This window comes from Schistocerca nitens, chromosome 6 (assembly GCF_023898315.1).
Source record: "Schistocerca nitens isolate TAMUIC-IGC-003100 chromosome 6, iqSchNite1.1, whole genome shotgun sequence".
NCBI classification, from domain to species: Eukaryota; Metazoa; Arthropoda; class Insecta; order Orthoptera; family Acrididae; genus Schistocerca; species Schistocerca nitens.
In genome coordinates this window covers 500,346,395-500,365,881 of record NC_064619.1, presented here as the reverse complement: position 1 = coordinate 500,365,881, position 19,487 = coordinate 500,346,395, and the positions used below count along the sequence as shown (strand labels likewise).

The window sequence follows — 19,487 nt, the reverse complement described above, 5'->3', positions numbered from 1 at the left end:
CTAAACGCGGAAGAATTGATCATTTTAGTTTTTATAAAGCCATATATAAACTTTAATATTTGGTTCACTTTTGTTCACATTTTTAGAAGCTCTTCTTCGCTAAATAGCGGACAAAATTTTCTTGTTCATAAACATACACATGGTTTTTAGCTTAATCTGAAGATGATCTTTAGGATCTAAACCAGTCATTGAATAAAACAAATATCAGTGTTCATACACTGTTTGGGTTTTTACAGATTGCATAAGGTGCTGTCGTATTTCAGTTCCATTATTCCAGTGAGGCAGGCCGTACCGTAGTTGCTTCGCAGCTCTGCCAGTAATTCTCCGCTGCATTCCGAGTTCTCCCGCAAGCAGCTCCTCGGCCGGATCGGCATCCTGTATACAGAGTGGGTGCGATACCAAGTACATCACCCCGGCGCCGGACGCAGGTCTCTGCCTCGCCATAATCATCGCCGTTATCCTAATCGAATTTCTTCCGCTGCGTTTCTTGAAACGGTATTTGTGTTCCCTGCCTCACGACGTCCTGCCATTACGGCGACTATCGTGTGAGCTCGTCCATTAAAGCAATGAGGGCCGCACTGCGGCGATTATAGCCGACGTGTATCATGCTGCTGCCGTTTACCTCTCCCGTGTTCCGGCAAGAGCTTTAGAACACTCCTTGTATGCAGTTATTACGTGTGTGGACTGCAAGAGGCTTTTAAGCTTATCTGCTTCGCCATTAACGTCTCCATCGCGTACGCGAGAGGGCACATGTTTCATGGGCGTGCTCTCCGCAGCCTATCCGTGTTTCACTTACGTTATTTAGCGTGGCATCTTCTGGGCGCTTGTAGCTGTGGCGCGGCGCGTGCCAGACATTTCCTGGCCGTTCGTCGCGAGGCGGCGCGGCGTACATCGTCGCACTGCCGCCACTAAGTTACAGGTGGCGTCCGCCTCTCTTGGAACGGAGCGCTGGGCATCAGTGTAGCGAGCTCTGTACAAGTCATTTAAAGGATGACTCAACACAGATAATTAGTACAAGTTTGCGATTCTATCTTTCATTCTTGGTGAGGGACAGCCATAACTCCAGCACCTTAATGGAGACGTAAAATCTTTCAGAGCACTATTACATAACATGGAATCAGTATTTCAGCGAAGAAAAGATATTTACAAAGAACTGTCACTCCGGTGAAATGCAAAAATATCAATGTTACGAGATTAATTTTCCAAAAACGAATTTATGCACCAGAAAGAATGGTTTTCGATTTTATAAAGAGAGATTAACGAACCAAGTCTAACCAACCTGCACAAATACTACAGAGATCGATTCATGAAACATCATCAGCTGATGAATAAATGACTTCAGTGTTGCATATGACAAGATGGTTGATTGATATGGGTGAGGAGACCAAACAGAGGGGTCATCTGTTCCATCGGATTAGGAAAGGATGATGAAGGAAGTCGGCCGGGATGGTTCCTTTGAATCCCGGCATTTCCGTGAAGCGATTTAGGGAAATCATGGAAACCCTAAATCAGGATGGCTGGATGCGGGTTTGAACCGTCGTCCTCCCGAATGCGAGTTCAGTTGTAAGTAGGCTGCCGGCCGCTGGTGGCCGAGCGGTTCTGGCGCTACAGTCTGGAACCGCGCGACCGCTACGGTCGCAGGTTCGAATCCTGCCTCGGGCATGGATGTGTGTGTTGTCCTTAGGTTAGTTAGGTTTAAGTAGTTCTAAGTTCTAGGGGACTTATGACCTCAGCAGTTGAGTCCCGTAGTGCTCAGAGCCATTTGAACCATTTTTTTTTGTAAGTAGGCTGTTTAGGTTTTTATGTTGGTTAACGCCACGTAGCGCTCTGTATGAAAATCTCTGACTGTGCTGTGTGCAGTCTGTGGCTGGTTTGCATTGTTGGAATTTTTACTATTGTAGCGTTGGCAGTTGGATGTGAACAGCGCGTAGCGTTGCGCAGTTGGAAGTGAGCCGCCAGCAGTGGTAGAAGTGGGGAGAGAGGTGGCAGAATTTTGAGAGCGGACGATCTGGACGTGTGTCCATCAGAAAGAGTAAATTTGTAATACTGGATATCATGAACTGATATATATATATATATATATATATATATATATATATATATATATATATATGATGACTTTTGAACATTATTAAGGTAAATATATTGTTTGTTCTCTATCAAAATCTTTGATTTGCTAACTATGCCGATCAGTAGTTAGTGCTTTCAGTAGTTAGAATCTTTTATTTAGCTGACAGTATTGGCCCTCGCTGTATTGCAGTAGTTCGAGTAACGAAGATTTTTTGTGAGGTAAGTGATTCATGAAAGGTATAGGTTATTGTAAGTCAGGGCCATTCTTTTGTGGGGATTATTGAAAGTCTACATCTACATCTACCTCCATACTCCGCAAGCCACCTGACGGTGCGTGGCCGAGGGTACCTTGAGTACCTCTATCGGTTCTCCAAGTCAGATTGCGTTGCGCTAAAAATATTTTGTGTCAGTTTAGTGTTGATCAGAATAAGTAAAGAGAGAAATGTCTGAGTACGTTCACTTATGCTCAGCTTTTTGAAAATCAAATAACGTATGAGGTTTATCAGCACAGTAATTCATTAATTTTTCTAAGGGGACGTTTCACAGTGTGCTAACCACTGCGTCACCTCGCTCGGTCACATTACAGGGAGAGGCAGACTGACAGTGATGTACTCAACATATACTTTCATTTCATCTGAACAGCGTGATGTATTTCATATCTGACTATGGATTATCACGAAACGCATAATATTAAAGTTATTTGTCGGCGAACTTATGACGTTTCATTAAATGGCCTATTCAGCATTTGTGCGCTGCTGTTGGTTATACGTAACATGGTCACATGCTTCCTTCAAGACTTTTTGTTGAATCTTTAATTAAACAAAGAAAGGTAGTGTGGAAGACTTTAGGGTACATAACTGCAGCTGAAACGATGCTAACAAGAAAAAAGTTGCAACAGTTAAAAATTTAACATTTAAACCTTTTCGGCTTAGGAAGCTACGTACAACTGTAGACCAAGTTGTCCGAAGAACTCAACAAATTGAAGACAGAACAGAATGTAAAGAAAAAGTGGAAATGTTTCCAAGATCAAACCACTACAAAGACCGTAAGGAGACTGACAATAGGAGCAAAAGACGAAGAAAGGAGCTGATATTATTACACATAAATTACGTGCACAAACTACATTTCGCTCTAAGTAAGACTGTGCAGATATCCATAAAGTTCAATAACCCGGCCTGTCTGTGTTTTGTTGACTTATCAGAAATCTTTGATAGGCCAGGTACGAGAAGGAGTTGCGCACTGCAATGTTAATTATGTACATAGGCAGATAATCCATTCCGGGAATCGTGTACTCGACGATTTTTGCCTGTTATCGACACTGATTCTAGCAAGACACCAGGCTCGCAGATTTCAAGTGTTTCCAGAATGTTTTAATTTCAAGTTTAAAGTCGCATAACAAACGACAGTAGAAATATTCATTCCTGTGATAAATTTATAAATTAAAAATTTTCTGATTGCTTTTCTTTATTTCTACTGTGAAACCTTTCTTCTTGCCAAATTTCGTAGTTCTACATCAACGGGAAGTACCCAATAGTTTTAATGACTAAGCTAGCAAGTATCGAAATATGTGGCATAAATGGCGATATCTTTTGACTGCATTGACTTAGAAGCGTAACGTTTTTACTCCTCCAAAGGACTACATACGTCAATATACAACAAAAATTTTAACTTGATATGCCAACCTGTTTTTCGTAAGGACGGCGGTTCAAATTCTCGTCCAACCATCCAGATTTAGATTGCTCGTGATTTCCCTGAATCTCTCGAGGCAAATGCCACGATGGAACTTCGAGAGGTGAGTTTCCTTTCTCATCCTTGACGCAATCTGAGCTTGAGCTCCGTCTCTAATGACCTCAATGTCGGCGGACGTTAAATCTTAACCTCCCTTCCTTCATTAAGCCCACTACTGTTCAGCTTAATAATGGACCTTATCACTGACGCCATAAGAAAGAAACCACGATATAAAATGGGAAATGAAGTGGTAAATATTATATGTTATACTGATGATGCTGTACTGACAGCAAATAATGAGGATAATTTACAAAGTTTATTTCACTAATTCAATAAAACAGCAAAGTAATATAATCGGGAAATCTCATCTAAAATCGAAGCTAATATCTGCTTCTGCACCAGTAAAATACAAATTAGAAGTAACTTCCTGGCAGATTAAAACTGTGTGCCCGACCGAGACTCGAACTCGGGACCTTTGCCTTTCGCGGGCAAGTGCTCTACCAACTGAGCTACCGAAGCACGACTCCCGCGCGGTACTCACAGCTTTACTTCTGCCAGTACCTCGTCTCCTACCGTGAGTCGTGCTTCGGTAGCTCAGTTGGTACAGCACTTGCCCGCGAAAGGCAAAGGTCCCGAGTTCGAGTCTCGGTCGGGCACACAGTTTTAATCTGCCAGGAAGTTTCATATCAGCGCACACTCCGCTGCAGAGTGAAAAATCTCATTCTGGAAATTAGAAGTAGATGATGTGTCAGTTGCACAAGTGATTATCTCCGGACTATTATCACCGACTATAAAGACTTAATCGTGGAAGCGGAAAGCCAAGAGATGGAGGTGGTAAGGATAGCCTGATCTGTGTAAAATACTGTATGTAGAAAGAAATTTATGACATTTGACGCAAAAATAAAAGTATATAAAACAATGATGCGTTCTGCACATGCAGCAGAAGCTAGAGTGAAAACTAAACTGACAAAACACCTAATGGCAATGGAAATAAAGGTACTAAGTCGGATCAAAGGAATTACCATGTGGGTCAAGTGAACAAGTGTCGATAAGTGATCAGTATGAAAAACAAGATGTAAGGAAGCGGATGAAGACAATAAAAAGAAATTGGGGGGGGGGAGGGGGGATGGCGGGGGGATCGTGTGGAAAGGACGGATCCCACAAAACAAAAGTTTTAAACATGGACGATCACAAGGAAAACGACCGCCCAAGAGGTGGGACAGCAGTTGACCCAGTTCATCTACGGAATCAGGCCGACAGACAGTGAAATCCCAGACAGAATTTTGCTAATTTTGGCTCGTGATAATGCTTCGGATGTGGTAATTCCGGATACAAAACAGATGGAATTTATCGATCTGTCGGACGCAAGCTGATTAGATAGCCAGTTCGGGTCACTCAGTGAGAATGTGCTCTAACATTTGCTTCGAATGACGCGGAATAACAACACGTAAATCAAAGCATGCACCGTAACTTAGCTGATCTAGTACTTTGTACAAGTTTACCACTTGAGCTGCTGTCCAGCTCCTTGCCTACAATTAAATTTTCACGCGGTCGAGCCAGAATACCTCCGTCAATCAGATGCTCCAAACAGTAGTTAATATAAATTACCAAAAATCCAAATATGCAGAGGCAAAACACACCTCTCGCATCCAATAGGTCTTTCCTGAAGTATGAAATAACTGTGTAACAAAGCAAATTTCGTGCGTGACTTTGACAAGGCACGTCTGATGTACAAACTGATTTCCATCCACCGATAATTAAGTTTCCTCACAATTTTCACGGTTTAATCTCCTAAACCAGACTTCGGAATAGTGCCTTTCTCGTTTTGAGGCCCCCAGTTTTGCTCGCGGCGCATTACGTGTTGCTTCGCAACAGATTCGAATTATTTCGTGCACGCAAACGGTAAACCTTGACCTTTGTCTGCCTTACTGCAGAGGTCTCGTGTTCTATATCTAGAGCTGTTTAAAGTCTTGGGTTCTTGCACCTGAATAATGTGGAAGCCGTTTCAGGCCCCTCGACCATCCACTGTGATGCAATGATAATAAGAAATAATAACTACTAGATCACGATAGTCTTAAGATTTTAATTTTTTGAATTTTGAGCATTAGAAGGAGAGAGATGGAGATAGAATAGTCTAATTTCTCGAAATATTGCAGGAAGATATCTGAAGCCATAATAGTATGATTCTTGATTATGGAGAATGATATAAAGCCCTTATGTAATAATATAATGTGTTCCTACCGGAGTTAATCCGAACTGCTACCCATCATTTGCCCCAAAGGTGGAACCAAATAATCTGTTTCTTTTAGAAAGTCTGAATATATTTTCCTGTATTAGTTATTTGCATCGTTAGCTATTCCTGTCTTGCGCCAAGGTTTTCATCTCCGCGTAACTTCTCTCCTATGTTCAACATATCATAGGGATCTAGGGATATTATACGCGAAATGAAACTACAATAACTAACACGTATTACCTTACCTAGAAATCAGTAGAAAAAATGCTAGATAATTTATTTTTGGTTCAACAGATTAAAAATATGATAAAAGAAATAACCGACATTTAGCTGCATTGGGACACCGAGCGGACCCAACGGAGACAGATAAATATTTATGCCGGACTGAGAGTCGGACTTGGATTTTCCGCTTTACGCGAGCGGTCATCTTAACCGCGGGAAATACGGGCATAAATTTTGATCTGTGGCCGTTAGGTTCGCTCAATGTCCTACTGCAGCTAAATGTCGGATATTTCTTTCGTCATGTACTGAATATAGCAGCTGATTCAGCGGATGACGTCTGTTCTTTCGGAAATGCATGTCCAAAAGAACGGACACCTTCCATATATAAGACTGAAAATAAGTTCCACTGTCTCACACATCCAAGGGATTACCTGTTTTGTTACCTTCCTTATGGAAGACTACTGGGCCCTAATGCAGCATCTGGTAAATTCTACGAACGGCAGTTGCTGGTGAATTTTAAACGTTTCACAGTAACAAGAAACTAAATGACTGGCAGCTGTTTTAATTTTCTGGTTCAGGCTAGTACTATTACATGTGCCGTGTTAAGGGTTCAATTGAATTGAGGTGTATGAAGAGCACCAAAATAATAATGTAAAATGCCGCCGTATCCGCGCAAGCTGTACTTCGAGTATAAAGCCTCGGGTCACGATGATGTCCTGGACGTTCTGTGGGTACGTGCCTCCAATTGGTACCTTTTTCAGATTGTGTTACTTACTTCTGAAATAAGAAATAGAAGTGAGGATCATAGCATCGTATTCAATCAACAAATTACTGTAAAAGCAAAACTTTTCAAGAGGAACCAATGTAAGGATGTGTAATACTACAATCAAACGAGTATTGCTATATAGTTCAGAAATATTGGGAACAGGTAAGTATACAAATAGAAAGAGAAGGTCTTTTTGAAAACAAAATCCTGTTAAATATTTGTTCACAAGCTGGTATGGGAGCAGGATCGTGAAGAAGGAAGAACAGGGAGCTCAGGGAGATACATAATAAGCCAAATATTCTTGCAGAAGCCAAGACAAGGAAACTGGTTTGGGCCAGTTACGTCTACAGAAGAGAGAGCGGATCAGTAGTGAGAGAAGTGTCAGAGAGGAAACCTGAAGGAGGAAGACATTTAGGCAGACCGGAAATAAGGTGGAGAGACCAGCTTGCCAAAGATGTTCACGTAGTTGAAATAAGGGAAGGAACACTGTGGAGGAGGTTACTTGGCATGCACAAATACCGGGTTCAGTTTCTGGAGCCGGGAGAGTGAAGTAAGGAAGTACTGCAGGATTCATGCTTGGAGGTAACTGTCTTCAAAAGAAACACTGAAAAGGATATTTTACCTAAACTTCTTGTTATATTAATTGCTGTCCAGTGAATCTTTAGTGGAACATACAATGATGTTCGCGCCTAATGTAAGATCAGCCTGTTCCCTTCATAAGGTGCAATTGGACACACTTACTTGTGTGCTCAATGGGCAGGTCAAAGCAGAGTTGTTGGTTAGTCAGACAACTTACTCTTTTGAAGATGTAGTAAGGTTTCGGTTTATACTGCTGGAAAAGTAGAGACCGAGGAGCCAGGAATGAAGCAGCCAGTCAAAGCTCATTTATATGTACTCGTAAAAATAATAATTATTAATATTGTTTGACGCCTGGTCAGTGCCTTCAGACAGCCTTCACATGCACGCCGCTTGGCAAGATAATAGAATTTTATTACTTTTACATGGCATTGAACTGTTCATATGCGGCAACTAAAATATTTGAAAAAAATTAATTTGAATATAGAACCGCTGCAGCTGTAAGTACTTTCTTTATAAGCACGATCTGGTTTGCAGCATTATAGCTGCATCATCACCTGCAATAAAATACAGTCATAGTCTGATGAAAAAAAGAATGGTATGAGCCAGTCTTCCTAGTCAGCAATTTTTCGCTATGTAGCGGACGTCAATTATAAAACAGCATAAAACAACATAGAACGCTCCCGTGATCACGGGAGCGTATTACGGTCAGCAACTTTTCGCTATGTAGCGGACGCCAATTATAAAACAGTATAAAAAAACATAGAACGCTCCCGTGATCACGGGAGCGTATTACGGTAGCGTTCTATGATTTTTTATGCTGTTTTACAATTGACGTCCGCTACATAGCGAAAAATTGCTGACTTGGAACGCTGGGTCATACCGCTCTCATTTTTAATCAGAACATGATTTTATTGCACCTGATAATGCAGCTGTAATGCTGCGAAACAGATCGTGTTTATAAATAAAGTGCATGCAGTTGAAGCGGTTCAGTTTTCAGAATGATATATCAAGGCAATGACTGCCCTGAATACAAAGTCTTCAGCATTTGAAAAACTCTCATGGAAACACATGGGAATCACGCAATAAATAAATATGAAAACACAAACGGAAATACCGTTTACAGGCTCTGGCGTGCAAATTAGTACAGACCGACTGCCATGTCATCCCCGCACATGACGTCACTCGATGCAGTTTGGAGTGGCGTGGGACTCAGCACGATGCTATGCCTGCCGTTCTCAGTCTTCGTGACCTGCAGCCGCTAGTACTCGGCAAGTAACGCCTCACCCGGCATCACGAGGCTGAGTTCATCCCGTTCCACTCTTCCCATCAAGTCCTGGCAATATCGGGAATCGAACCAGCGTCTTACACATGACAGTCAGCTGAGCTGACCACTCATCTATGGAGGCGGACGTGCTTAACGGAGCTTAGCTGTAAATATATAAAATCCCTTTCAGAATTCTGACTAAAAAATTACGCCGGCTGCTGTGTATGAGCGGTCCTAAGCGCTTCAGTCCGGAACCGCGCTGCTGCTACGGTCGCAGGTTCGAATACTGCCTCGGTCATGGATGTGTGCGATGTCCTTAGGTTAGTTAGGTTTAAGTAGTTCTAAGTGTAGGGGACTGATGACCTCTGATGTTAAGTCCCATAGTGCCTAGAACCAAATGGCTCAAATGGCTCTGAGCACTATGGGACTCAACTGCTGAGGTCATTAGTCCCCTAGAACTTAGAACTAGTTAAACCTAACTAACCTAAGGACATCACACACATCCATGCCCGAGGCAGGATTCGAACCTGCGACCGTAGCGGTCTCGCGGTTCCAGACTGCAGCGCCAGAACCGCGCGGCCACTTCGGCCGGCTGCCTAGAACCATTTGAACTAAAAAATTATGAATCCATAAGAGATGATAATAAGAAGTCAAAGAACTATTAAGGTTATAGACATCCAACTTGAAAATAAGAAGTCGCAAAAGGTACTAGTTTTACATTCAATACCCTAGAACTAGCTCTTAAATTAATGCCGGCACCAAAAATACGTTCAACCTAGTGTGCAAATATACGGTACATATACATACATATAGAAACACTTTGTAAATACAGCGGCAGCATACAATGACAGAATCCTAGGTTATAGAAACTTCTGTATGTAATCCTCACAAAATCACGCATTCAGCATTCTGGTAGGGGAGCTGTAACCATTATTTTGGAAAACGCAACCAGATCTAGGCAGCACTGGAACGACGCTGAAAAAGCTTGGAAAGTTAAGTTTTACACACACCTGCCATCAGTCTGCCACGAGCCCGATCCCTAAGTCTATCGCATCTCCTCGCCGATGTCTCCAAAGATGCAATATACCGTCTCCTCCACCGGCCGGAAGGTGGCAGTACCAAGCCTGTGTGCCTCAAATTGGCAGAAGGTAGACAAGGAAACAAAACAAAAAAACAAAAAAACAAAAAAAAACTGTCTCCCCTTCGAATCGTTCGAAATCGAGGAACGCACTCCAAGCCGAGAATGCGCTCGTAGTGCTGTTAAATCGGGCAGCCGGCTTACGCTGCGCATTCTACAGTGACCCAACAGCACTCGTTTGCTAGGTACAACCTGCAAAGACACAATAGAGCGAAGACCTATATCGGTTGCAGGTTCTCGACCTAATAAACGGCTCAACTACACCAGTGTATTAAGTGGATGATGTGTCGCATCTGAATACCCATGTGTTGAGTAGGATTAAACGTGCACCTGGACCCTTGGGTTACCTGGAGTAATCCAGTAAACGCAGAAACAGAAGTACACTACATATGTCGAGCATTTCACTGGCGTAAATCTGTATATACACGAATACACTTAAACATACATTCGAGTTTTATGTTTTTTGTTTCGTACATGTCAAAATATTGAAAACGCTTCCGATGCCCTTCCTTTGACAATTTCTGGAGTTCTCACATGACTGTAAAGCAAATGTAGCAACTGGTAATCCCCTCGCGATTACTCCCAATCCCGTTACCTTTATCACCCCTCCCACTTGCCCGAAACATGCCAAAGCGGCCGGCCGGGGTGGCCGAGCGGTTCTAGGCGCTACAGTCTGGAACCGCGCGACCGCTGCGGTCGCATGTTCGAATACTGCCTCGAGCATGGATGTGTGTGATGTCCTTAGGTTAGTTAGGTTTAAGTACTTCTAAGTTCTAGGGGACTGATGACCACAGAAGTTAAGTCCCATAGTGCTCAGAGACATTTTTTTGCCAAAGCGCCCGCCCACACACACATACACACACACGCACACACACACACACACACACACACACACACACTCACACACACCACGAGGTCGCCTCGTACTTGCCCGCAAAGTAATTAGCCGAACAGTCCTTTCAAACTGCAGAATTACGAAAAGGTGCAACGCTGTTGCAAAACTTCTGCTGGAGTATGTGGTTTGGAATGATAACTCGTTTTGAAATGAGCGTGAAAGTAGGATATACTTTCAGAGACAATAAAGTATTTGAGCAGTATTATTATACAGACGTTTCTTATCTCTTTGGTCCTTGAAACTCTTGCGGTTTTACACGCTCCTTCTTGGGATACTACCTTAATATAACACATTAATTCCACCAGTCCGTCGAAGTATTTGCTCTGGCTCCGCGTCGTAATACTTAAACTTGTGCAAGAAACAATGTGCAACGCATGTTTTGTCCCTATTCCGTTATTACAATGCTGAAAAATTCAAGATGTTACTTTAGGTGCAGAATCCACAACGTACTTTAGCTGAGTTCATTAAAATCTGTGATTTCTTCAGTTTGTTCTGGTATCTATGGGGATAAAAATGTTTGCATTAAAATATTACAGCTGCATTTTTCACTGAAGTTACACTGCTATCTGTAAACCAAAGTATCTGATAAGTAAGTATCCTGTGACTGTTCTAGTAGTAACATCCTTTACTAGACTGGTGGTTCCAAATTAATTTAGTTAATTGATCAGACTCTATTTGGTGCATATATACAGGGAACAAAGTGGGTCATTATTTTAGTACGACCGGTTTTAAATTCTTATTACGACGGCGATTAATTTGGAATATAACTGTCGAAGCTTCTCTGCATGATAACAAACGTACACTATAACTACAAAATCAATGTGAATTGATGCGCTTCTTGAACCTGTGCCTACACAATTTCAATGTGCAATATATGTGCAATATTAACACGATTTCTCTATAGAAGAGTGGAAAAACAGATAGTAGCCCATTTCCGGGAAGATCACTTTGGATTTCGGAGGGATACAGGAACCATGGACCTTGCCGTTGGTGGGGAGGCTTGCGTGCCTCAGCGATACATATAGCCGTACCGTAGGTACAACCACAACGGAGGGGTATCTGTTGAGAGGCCAGACAAACGTGTGGTTCCTGAAGAGGGGCAGCAGCCTTTTCAGTAGTTGCAAGGGCAACAGTCTGGATGATTGACTGATCTGGCCTTGTAACAATAACCAAAACGGCCTTGCTGTGCTGGTACTGCGAACGGCTGAAAGCAAGGGGAAACTACGGCCGTAATTTTTCCCGAGGGTATGCAGCTTTACTGTATGATTAAATGATGATGGCGTCCTCTTGGGTAAAATATTCCGGAGGTAAAATAGTCCCCCATTCGGATCTCCGGGCGGGGACTACTCAAGAGGATGTCGTTATCAGTAGAAAGAAAACTGGCGTTCTACGGATCGGAGCGTGGAATGTCAGATCCCTTAATCGGGCAGGTAGGTTAGAAAATTTGAAAAGGGAAATGGATAGGTTAAAGTTAGATATAGTGGGAATTAGTGAAGTTCGGTGGCACGAGGAACAAGACTTCTGGTCAGGTGACCACAGGGTTATAAACACAAAGTCACATAGGGGTAATTCAGGAGTAGGTTTAATAATGAATAGGAAAATAGGAACGCGGGTAAGCTACTACAAACAGCTTAGTGAACGCATTATTGTGGCCAAGATAGATACGAAGCCCACACCTACTACAGTAGTACAAGTTTATATGCCTACTAGCTCAGCAGATGACGAAAAAATTGAAGAAATGTATGATGAAATAAAAGAAATTATTCAGATAGTGAAGGGAGACGAAAATTTAATAGTCATGGGTGACTGGAATTCGAGTGTAGGAAAAGGGAGAGAAGGAAACGTAGTAGGTGAATATGAATTGGGGCTAAGAAATGAAAGAGGAAGCCGCCTGGTAGAATTTTGCACAGAGCACAACTTAATCATAGCTAACACTTGGTTTAAGAATCATGATAGAAGGTTGTATACATGGAAGAACCCTGGAGATACTAAAAGGTATCAGATAGATTATATAATGGTAAGACAGAGATTTAGGAACCAGGTTTTAAATTGTAGGACATTTCCAGGGGCAGATGTGGACTCTGACCACAATCTATTGGTTATGACCTGTAGATTAAAACTAAAGAAACTGCAAAAAGGTGGGAATTTAAGGGGATGGGACCTGGATAAACTGAAAGAACCAGAGGTTGTACAGAGTTTCAGGGAGAGCATAAGGGAACAATTGACAGGAATGGGGGAAAGAAATACAGTAGAAGAAGAATGGGTAGCTTTGAGGGATGAAGTAGTGAAGGCAGCAGAGGATCAAGTAGGTAAAAAGACGAGGGCTAGTAGAAATCCTTGGGTAACAGAAGAAATATTGAATTTAATTGATGAAAGGAGAAAATATAAAAGTGCAGTAAATGAAGCAGGCAAAAAGGAATACAAACGTCTCAAAAATGAGATCGACAGGAAGTGCAAAATGGCTAAGCAGGGATAGCTAGAGGACAAATGTAAGGATGTAGAGGCTTGTCTCACTAGGGGTAAGATAGATACTGCCTACAGGAAAATTAAAGAGACCTTTGGAGAGAAGTGAACCACTTATATGAATATCGACAGCTCAGATGGCAACCCAGTTCTAAGCAAAGAAGGGAAGGCAGAAAGGTGAAAGGAGTATATAGAGGGTCTATACAAGGGCGATGTACTTGAGGACAATGTTATGGAAATGGAAGAGGATGTAGATGAAAATGAAATGGGAGATACGATACTGCGTGAAGAGTTCGACAGAGCACTGAAAGACCTGAGTCGAAACAAGGCCCCGGGAGTAGACAACATTCCATTGGAACTACTGACGGCCTTGGGAGAGTCAGTCCTGACAAAACTCTACCATCTGGTGAGCAAGATGTATGAAACAGGCGAAATACCCTCAGACTTCAAGAAGAATATAATAATTCCAATCCCAAAGAAAGCAGGTGTTGACAGATGTGAGAATTACCGAACAATCAGTTTAATAAGCCACAGCTGCAAAATACTAACACGAATTCTTTACAGACGAATGGAAAAACTAGTAGAAGCCGACCTCGGGGAAGATCAGTTTGGATTCCGTAGAAATACTGGAACACGTGAGGCAATACTGACCTTACGACTTATCTTAGAAGCTAGATTAAGGAAAGGCAAACCTACGTTTCTAGCATTTGTAGACTTAGAGAAAGCTTTTGACAATGTTGACTGGAATACTCTCTTTCAAATTCTAAAGTTGGCAGGGGTAAAATACAGGGAGCGACAGGCTATTTACAATTTGTACAGAAACCAGATGGCAGTTATAAGAGTCGAGGGACATGAAAGGGAAGCAGTGGTTGGGAAGGGAGTAAGACAGGGTTGTAGCCTCTCCCCGATGTTATTCAATCTGTATATTGAGCAAGCAGTAAAGGAAACAAAAGAAAAATTCGGAGTAGGTATTAAAATCCACGGAGAAGAAATAAAAACTTTGAGGTTCGCCGATGACATTGTAATTCTGTCAGAGACAGCAAATGACTTGGAAGAGCAGTTGAACGGAATGGATGGTGTCTTGAAGGGAGGATATAAGATGAACATCAACAAAAGCAAAACGAGGATAATGGAATGTAGTCGAATTAAGTCGGGTGATGTTGAGGGTATTAGATTAGGAAATGAGACACTTAAAGTAGTAAAGGAGTTTTGCTATTTGGGGAGCAAAGTAACTGATGATGGTCGAAGTAGAGAGGATATAAAATATAGACTGGCAATGGCAAGGAAAGCGTTTCTGAAGAAGAGAAATTTGTTAACATCGAGTATAGATTTAAGTGTCAGGAAGTCATTTCTGAAAGTATTTGTATGGAGTGTAGCCATGTATGTAAGTGTAACATGGACGGTAAATAGTTTGGACAAGAAGAGAATAGAAGCTTTCGAAATGTGCTGCTACAGAAGAATGCTGAAAATTAGATGGGTAGATCACATAACAAATGAGGTGGTACTGAATAGGATTGGGGAGAAGAGAAGTTTGTGGCACAACTTGACTAGAAGAAGGGATCGGTTGGTAGGACATGTTCTGAGGCATCAAGGGATCACCAGTATTCGAGGGCAGCGTGGAGGGTAAAAATCGTAGGGGGAGACCAAGAGATGAATACACTAAGCAGATTCAGAAGGATGTAGGTTGCAGTAGGTACTGGGAGATGAAGAAGCTTGCAGAGGATAGAGTAGCATGGAGAGCTGCATCAAACCAGTCTCAGGACTGAAGACCACAACTACAACAACAGGAACACGCGAAGCAATACTGACCCTACGACTTCTCCTAGGAAATAGGTTAAGGAAAAGCAAACCTACGTTTATAGCAGTTGTAGTCTTAGAAAAGGTTGTTCATTGGAATACTATTTTTGAAATCGTGAAGGTTACGGGCTAGAATATAGGGAGCCAAAGGCTATTTACAACTTGTAGAGAAACCAGGCGGCATTTATAAGAGTCGAAAATCATGAAAGGGAGGCAGCGGTTGAGAAGGGATTGAGACAGGGTCGTAGGCAATCGCCATTGTTATTCAGTCTATTCACTTAGCAAACAGTAAAGAAACCCATAGAAAAATTTGGAGTAGGAATTAAAATTCAGGGACAAGAAATAAAAACTTTGAGGTTTACCGATGACATTGTAATTCTGTCAGAGAGCAAATGACTTGGAAGAGAAATTGGAGTGGACTGTGTCTTGAAAGGAGGATACAAGAAGAATATCAAGAAAAGCAAACAAGGATCATGAAATGTAGTGGAATTATATCAGGTGACGATGAGGGAATTGGATTAGAAAACGAGAGACTTAAAGTAGTGGGTGTATTTTGCTATTTGGGTAGCAAAACACGTGAGGGTGGCCGTGATAGACAGGACACAAAATGTGGACTGGCAATGCCAGGAAAAGCGTTTCTGAAGAAAAGAAATTCGTTGACATCGAATATAGAGTTACGTGTTCGAATCCTGCCACGGGCATGGATGTGTCTGATGTCCTTAGGTTAGTTAGGTTTAAGTAGTTCTAAGTCTAGGGGACTGATGACCTCAGATGTTAAGTCCCATAGTGCTTAGAGCCATTTGAACCAGTTTCGAAATCTTTTCTGAAAGCACTTGTATGGAGTGTAGCCTTGCATAGAAGTGAAACGTGAACAATAAGCTTTTCAGACAAGAAGGGAATACAAGCTTTTGAAACGTGGTACTCCTTAAGATGCATGTAACTAATTAGGAGGTGTCGAATGTAATCATCTATTTAGTACTGGAGGGAGGTGTAGAAGGTGAAAATCATAGAGGGAGAGAGGGGGACCGCGACCTGAATACAGTAGATAGATTCAGATGGAGAGCTACACGAAAGCAGTCTTCTGACTGAAGAGTACAACAACAACAACTTTTATATACTTTTAATGTTTAAAGGTGCAATATTGTATCGAATAACCATGAATCATAATCTCGAATACAATGGTATGCGACTGTATCGCAACAGCGATAGAAAATCCACTCACCAACGACTATGAGCACAAAGAGAGTCATTTCACCTCACTGTCGTAGCACTCCGTCTTCAGGCCACGAGTGGCCTACCGGGACCATCCGACCGTCGTGTCATCCTCGGAGGAGGTTGTGGAGAGGAGGGGCGTGGGGTCAGCACGCCGCTCTCCCGGTCGGTCGTTATGATCATATTCTTGACCGAAGCCGCTACAATTCGGTCGAGTAGCTCCTCAATTGGTATCACGAGGCTGAGTGCTCCCCGAAAAATGGCAACAGCGCATGGCGGCCTGGATGGTCACCCATCCAAGTGCCGACCACGCCCGACAGCGCTTAACTTCGGTGATCTCATGGGAACCGGTGTACCCACTGCAGCAAGGCCGTGGCCATCGTCGTAACAACAAATTCATAATGTCCACTAATTACGTAGTCGACCGATGGTGATGCTCTTACGATTGCAGATTCGCTCCACTAACTGTCTTTACGCACGTTGGACTTCTTTCGGCCGCAGTCTCATTCGGTGAAGATGAAAGATAAAGCAAAACGAAATTAATAAATATAAATATTCTATATTATTTGTTCCCATGATCGGCTACTACCGAAGCGGTAGAAGTATGAGTGTCACAATCCATATTTTGTGGCAATTCGCGGTCTTCCGACGTTTCTAGGATTGTTTACATCACTGGTACCGGACAACCGAAAGACAGTGTTCATGGGGCTGGTCGCAACGGTTTAGACGCGGCGTGTTGACAGTACGCGTAGTGGGCTTGGGCCGAGCTGGTGCTGGGGCGGAATGTGATTGATGTTGCCGCGCCTGGCTGCCGTAATAGCGGAGCAACGGCGGGACAGCTGTTTGGTTAATACCGCCGGCCGACGGACAGCCCATTCGTCATCCGCGTTGCTCTTAAAATGAGCCGGGCTCCTCACACTGGTCCAACGGGCGCCCAAGTTCCGCTCACAAGCTCTGCTGACAAACTTTCCCAGCAAGTGTGACACATCCTATCATTCAGACCGCACTTCCAAAATACAGGGTGTATCAAAAAGAATCATCCGGTTTTTTTTTTTAAAAAAATCGTAACTGTATTATTATTTGAGATATGTGCACGAACAACATACTGTTGGAAAGAGCTAACTCTCTAGTCTTACATGGTTCACGCTAGGTAGCAGCAGGGTGCACCCTCTTCAGTTCAAGTAAAAATGGTGTCGGGACAAGAGGAAGCGTTTTGTTTTCTACGTTTTGCGCAGTGCGGGTCAGTAATAACTGTTCAGCGTGACTTTCGTACAAGCTACGATGTGGATCCTCCTACAGCACAGAGCATTAGACGATGTCAATTCTGAGAAACAGCTTGTTTGCGAAAAGGCAAATCGCCAGGCCATCCCCGAGTGCCTGACACAGACGTCGAACGCATCCGCCATAGTTTCACAAGGACTCCGCAGAAATCCGTTCGCCGTGAAGCTCGACAGCTCAACATATCCCCGATGTCCGTCTGGCGTGTGTTGCGTCCACGTTTACACATGAAACCAAACAAAATTCAGCTACTGCAAGCTCCTCGTGAAGGTGACAAACAGCAACGTGTGGAGTTCTGTAATTTCGTTCTTGACAAGATGGAGGATGACAGTTTTCAAATCGTTCAAATGGCTCTGAGCACTATGCGACTTAACGTCTGAGGTCATCAGTCGCCTATAACTTAGAACTAATTAAACCTAACTAACCTAAGGACATCACACACCTACATGCCCGAGGCAGGATTCGAACCTGCGACCGTAGCGGTCCCTAGGCTCCAGACTGTAGCGCCTAGAACCGCACGGCCACCGCGGCCGGCGATGATAGTTTTCTTCCACCTTTAGTACATATTGATGAGGAAACATTCGATTCAAAGGGAAAGGTAGGCCATCTTAATGTGAGAATTTGGGATACGGAACGATCACATGAAGTTGAACAACATTTATTTATTTATTTATTTATTGTTCTGTGGGACCACATTAAGGAGAAGTCTCCGTGGTCATGGAACGAGTCAATACATGAAATTATAACACGATTGTAGAAACAGATAAAATGAAATATAAGAAACATATTCAGTTGTAGATTGTAGAAACAGATAAAATGAAATATAAGAAACATATTCAGACGACAAGTCGTTAGTTTAAATAAAGAAAATCAAGAATGTAACACTGGAATTTGCTTAATTTTTTAGCTCTTCCAGGAGCTCTTCGACAGAATAGAAGGAGTGAGCCATGAGGAAACTCTTCAGTTTGGACTTAAAAGTGTTTGGGCTACTGCTAAGATCTTTGAGTTCTTGTGGTAGCTTATTGAAAATGGATGCAGCAGAATACTGCACTCCTTTCTGCACAAGAGTCAAGGAAGTGCATTCCACATGCAGATTTGATTTCTGCCTAGTATTAACTGAGTGAAAGCTGCTAACTCTTGGGAATAAGCTAATATTGCTAACAACAAACGACATTAAAGAAAATATATACTGTGAGGGCAATGTCGAAATTCCCAGACTATTGAATAGGGGTCGACAAGAGGTTTTCGAACTTACACCACACATAGCTCGAACAGCCCGTTTTTGAGCAAAAATACCCTTTTTGAATCAGAAGAATTACCCCAAAAAATAATACCATATGACATAAGTGTATGAAAATATGCGAAGTAGACTACTTTTCGTGTTGAAATGTCACTTATTTCAGATGCTGTTCTAATGGTAAATAAAGCGGCATTTAGTTTCTGAACAAGATCCTAACATGGGCTTTCCACAACAGCTTACTATCTATCCGTACGCCTAGGAACTTGAACTGTTCCGTCTCCCATATAACATGCCCGTTCTGTCTGATTAAAATATCAGTTCTTGTTGAATTGTGAGTTAGAAACTGTAAAAACTGAGTCTTACTGTGATTTAGCATCAGATTATTTTCCACAAGCCACGAACTTATTTCATGAACTACATTATTTCATAATGTTTCAATATTACACACAAGATCCTTCACTACCAAGCTGGTGTCATCAGCAAACAGAAATATTTTTGAATCACCTGTAATACTAGAAGGCATATCATTTATATAAATAAGAAACAGCAGTGGCCCCATCACCGACCCTTGGGGAACGCCCCATTGGGAGTGAACATCATTA

General features: G+C 42.4%; 1 protein-coding gene and 1 pseudogene across 1 annotated transcript in view; one reads left to right on the top strand and one right to left on the bottom strand.

Moving 5' to 3' along the window:
• Positions 1–19,487, top strand: part of LOC126262536 (high affinity cAMP-specific and IBMX-insensitive 3',5'-cyclic phosphodiesterase 8) — a 1,685,047-nt gene that overhangs the window by 112,697 nt on the left and 1,552,863 nt on the right. The gene's annotated exons all lie outside the window — the stretch shown is intronic.
• Positions 16,628–16,745, bottom strand: LOC126191875 (5S ribosomal RNA; annotated as a pseudogene).